General features: G+C 35.5%; 1 pseudogene; it reads left to right on the forward strand.

Annotated features, from left to right (window-relative positions):
* The first annotated feature begins 716 nt into the window (after window positions 1–716).
* Window positions 717–4,572, forward strand: LOC131534134 (uncharacterized; annotated as a pseudogene).
* The last annotated feature ends 531 nt before the right edge of the window (window positions 4,573–5,103 follow it).

A 5,103-nucleotide genomic window follows, 5' to 3' on the forward strand; every position in this document is an offset into this window, starting at 1 on the left:
ACAACTGATAAGAAAAAATAACTAAGAAGAAACAGTTATTCCAGTGAAAAACTTCAAATGTGATGTGTCATGCAGGGAATTCTGGGAGAGGCTATTTAAATTTTTTCACTGTAAATTATACAATTATTTTTTTCTTTTTCACTTCCAAAAACTGTAATTTTTACTTATTAAATGTAATTACAGTTATTCACCGTATATAGTACGGAAAACCTACTGTTAACCAATTAACATGTTAACAAAGCATTTTTACAGTCTTTTACTGTTAAAATCACAATCATTTTTTATGTGTACATGCAATTTATTACACAGATACAGTACATACAATACATCTGGCTTATTTCAGTGGACTGTCTCAAAGACTATAGGTTGGTTAGCAAATAATGTATTCCAGTTTAACAATGACAAAAAAAGTTATAATTATTCCAACATCACATAAAAAAAAAATAAAATAAAAAAAAAACATGCTGGGTGATCTTTGACGCTGAGCTCAGCCTTGATGAACAAATTTGTCTGTAAAAATAGCTACTATACCTACGAATTATTTGCAAACTTCTGTCTGAACTATCTTCAAAGGCACCAAGGGGCCGGCCACTTCAATCACTGTGTCCCCTCAAGGAAACTTCTACTCCTGTTCCATGGTAATTGTTGTCAGAAAATCAGGGTCTGTTCATTCCAAGCAATTTTAAGGAGGCAGCAGAGAGTATAAATTCCCAGTACTGATACGGTCAGCTACATTGCTTAGAGGTTCGTTCAACTTACAGGTAACTTTTACTGACCTCTCCCATTCATAATCATTTTCATGATTCTTGTCTCATTTAGGTGTTTTTTGTTGTTGTTTTTCAGGCACTTAGAAGTCACTCCTTTATAGACAAAAACAATGGCAGATAGCAAAGGTGTGTAAATGTTTCTGAAATCATTTTTTAATGATAAAATCTAAAGTTCTCATGTTTAATAATTGACACAAGATCATCATGCAATAGCTTAACTATCAGATTTTGTAATTCTACAGAGGTTATGATGGCAAGTAGCCCTAACTTTGTTACGGAGCTTCTTCCATCTGCTCAGCGAACAGCGTTGCTCTACCATCTCTCTTACCTATGTTTGGCTAATTTTCCCAACTTGGAGAGGGTTCTCAGAGCGCGTGCTGTTGAAACCCAGCTTCTCTTTGGATCCTCTGAGGCTCTTCTGCTGAAGGTAAGGTTATTACTACCATTTGTGCATCATTCATACAGCTCTCTGCAGCATTTGTTTACCGTCAAGGTAATGCAAGGCTTTCCAAGAGAAACCTTTGACATCATTATAGTGATGCAAAGGGCAATACTACTTTTATGATCCTGAAGCTAGTTAAGCAAAAAAAAAAAATAAAAAATAATAATAACATTAATATTTTATATAAACACACACACACACACACACACACACACACACAAGGACTGTCAACTGTTACCTCCCAAAAGTAAATTTTATTTAATTGTATTAGATGAGAGAGGGAGAGAAGAGAAAAATTTAAAATAAAAAAATAAAAATTGAATAGATATTAAGAAAAGTAGCTTTGGAAAGAAATCATTTTGATTTGCTTCAACAAATAATTCATTACACATAGATTAAAGGGCTAGTTCACCCAAAAATGCAAATTCTGTCATCATTTACTAGTAGTTCCAAACCTGTATGAATGTCTTTGTTCTGCTGAACACAAAGGAAGATATTCTGAAGAATGTGGGAAACAGAGCAGTTCTGTTGTTTTTTTGTTTGTTTTTTCCTACTATGTAAGTCAATGGTGCCCCAAAACAGCCTGGTTACAAACTTCCTTTGTATTCGCAAGAACAAAGACATTCATACAGGTTTGGAACTACTTGAGGGTGAGTAAATGACAGAATTTTCATTTTTGGGTGAACTATCCCTTTAAGGCAACAATGTGGCAATAACAAGAAGCTGCATACGAAGTGGCATTTAGGTGTATTTACACAGACCATTTAATGCAAGCTCAGAAGTGCTAAATATTATTATAATTTGTAAAAAAATGTCCATCTATCTATCTATCTATCTATCTATCATATATATATATATATATATATATATATATATATATACAGTTTCAACACTCATAAATCAACATATTAGAATGATTTCTGAAGGATCATGTGACACTGAAGACTGGAGTAATGATGCTGAAAATTCAGCGCTGCATCACAGAAATAAATTCTATTTTAAAGTATATTAAAATAGGAAACCATTATTAGAAATTGCAATAAGATTTCACAATATTACGTTTTTTTTTCTGTATTTTTGATCGAATAAATACAGCCTTGATGAGCAGAAGAGACTCTCTTAAAAAACATTAAAAAAATCTTACTGATCCCAAACTTTTGAGTGGCAGTGTGTGTATATATGTATTTATAATTTAACCATGAAAATAAAACAGCCAAATTGCTGTCTTAATGAGCGAGTTATTCAACCGATTCATTCAAAACTGAAGCAATGGGTCATTCAGTCAATGGCTACATCTGAAATTGCATATTTCCCTTTACTAGGCAAAAAATCTGTATGTGAAAAGAGTAGCGTATTCCAATTCATTGCAAGAGTGATCAGCTGTCCTCAATGTCTCCCTGTAGCACTGTTTTAGGTGTCTTACATTACAGATATTGTGATTCATTGCTCTGGCCACATCTGCGTCTCTTAGGGTATAGGGACACACCAAACCGGCAGCAAAAAAATTGTGCTGGGGAAAGCCACTCCCATACCAGCAGGTGGCGGTAGTCTGTTTTCCCCATTCAAACAGGGAACCCGGAGGAGTTAGAACTGTGAATATACAAAGCAAGCTCACCAAGGCTGCATTTATTTGGTCAAAAATACAGTACACACATTAATATTGTGAAATATTAAAATGTAAAATAACTGTTTACCATTATAATATATTTCATTTGTTTTTGTTTTTTTTCTGGAATGGCAAACCGGAATTTTCAGCTTTGCACTATTCCACCGCAATTACTACAAACTAGAAATTACAAACTACTACTAACTACAGTTATTTCACTTTCATTATACTTTTATCTTTGATTGACTGACTTTAACCACTTACGTCTTTGCGCTTTGCTTTTTTTTTTAGTGTGCTGCTACAAGTCACAACCTGGTTTCCACTTTGTTGCCTGCCCTGAAGGTTGCTGTTGAAAAGAATAAAACCATTTTGGCTCTGAAGTCCCTGGAAAGAGCAAGAGAATGGATCAACGACATTATTAACAAAGTGGAACGGATGGTAGATAGGTAACATGTTAGAAAAGGTTTTGAAACATTGCTAAAAACTTAATTCTATCATGAGAAAGTCTAATAAGATTGATTGAATTTACCATATGAATCACTGTTAGAATGTTTGTCAACACAATGAAACAGAATATCACCACGTCTCAGTGCATTTTTAATAAAATTTGTGATTAAGCTGAAAGTTGATCAGAAATCTGTCATCATCAGATATGAGAAACAAAACTTCAGTGTAGCTTCATGCACCAGTGATGTGATTACTGAAAAGGATGAGACAGACAAAAAAATCCAACAAATGTCCCAGGAGATAGAGGCTCTGCAGAAGGTGGTGAAAAATATAGAGGAGGAACTGAAGAAAAACACTACGGAAATGGGACAAGTGGAGGCAAAATACAAATATTGGTGAGCTGCAGAGCCATAACAGAGATTCTTCAAGCAAAAGTAATGGTCTGGGTATCATGGCTGCCATTGTACCATTTCTTGGAGCCATTGTTAAATCCATTTATGACACTGCAACTGGCCCTGGTGTGGCTGCAAAAACCCAGGCTCTTTCCAACGAACTGTCTCAACTCTGCATGGAAAAGTCAAACCTGAGAAACAAGGAGTGGACCATCCAAGTCAGGCTTACTGATATGCAGCTGAAGTTGGCAAGCATGAAAATTGAACAGGGTGAGAGTCTTTCATATACTTGTATAGACAAAATATTTCTATGTGTGGCAGGGTGTCACACTTTACACACTTCCCGATTCACATAAATAGTCAGCAGCCTCAGATTGATCTCTCAATTACTGTCTGCCTCATTTTGTTTCTGAAGGTACAATACCCGACCCTGTTCACTTGAAAGATGTCCAAATGTGCCTTTCCCGAATCCAAGATATTCTGATTCAGCTCCAGAAATTCTGGGAATCGGTGGGTGTTTTGCTGGAGTCTCTTAAAGATGAGACTTTTGCTAATGAACACTTCATTGAGGAGAATGAACTGAAGGAGATCTTTTTGAAGTCTATTGATTCTGCAAAAGAGGTAACTTAGACATTGAGTAAATGTTCAGTTGAAAGATAATTTCACATTGATTGCTTGACTATGATTTATGTTGGACCTCTAATCTTTCAGCATTGGAAGAGCTTTGGTGAATGCTGTCTGAATGCCAAGGGCGTCTTTAGCTTGCAGAATAAGGATGCGTATAAGTTCTTGGAGACCAGCCCATCTTCACTGTCACCAGAGGAATGGAAAAGACAGTATGATGATGTCATTGTGGAGCTGAACAAAATAAGTCCTGTTCCCTGCACTCCCCAAGCGCCAGCTGCCATTACTAAGTAATGTACAAGCTTAAGAAGTCTTTGCAGTACAAACAACTTACACACCTATAATGTTTCAGGCCTGAACATGTTTGTTATTTCTGATGCGGTTTTAATAATTCTTTAAGTGAACTAAGTTGTCTGGGATTTTAATTTCTCTCATGCTATATCACTGTTCCCTCTGTGATTAAATTGCTTTGGATTTCAAAACTATGAACTGTTTTTTTTTTTTTTTTAAACTGGATAATGTCATGTATTGTGGACCAAATTGAGAGACCTTGAAATCAAGACCTTGAAAGCATGAGAAAGTAATGTAAAGGCTGGAATGCACTACATGGCTATTAAAACATAACAGATTTTAAAACACTTGGCATCATACACTTGCCGACTAAGTGGTTACAGAAAGAAATGAGGCATCATACACAAAACGAGTGAAGTTCACACACTACCAGATGTTAAAATCATTCAGAACACAACAAGCTCTCACCTTGTTGCTAGGAGACACAAGACAAATGAAAACAATGTGTTCTAAAATTGGCTCAAAATATCAAAC

Source organism: Onychostoma macrolepis, chromosome 25 (genome assembly GCF_012432095.1).
Source record: "Onychostoma macrolepis isolate SWU-2019 chromosome 25, ASM1243209v1, whole genome shotgun sequence".
In the NCBI taxonomy this organism is placed as follows: Eukaryota; Metazoa; Chordata; class Actinopteri; order Cypriniformes; family Cyprinidae; genus Onychostoma; species Onychostoma macrolepis.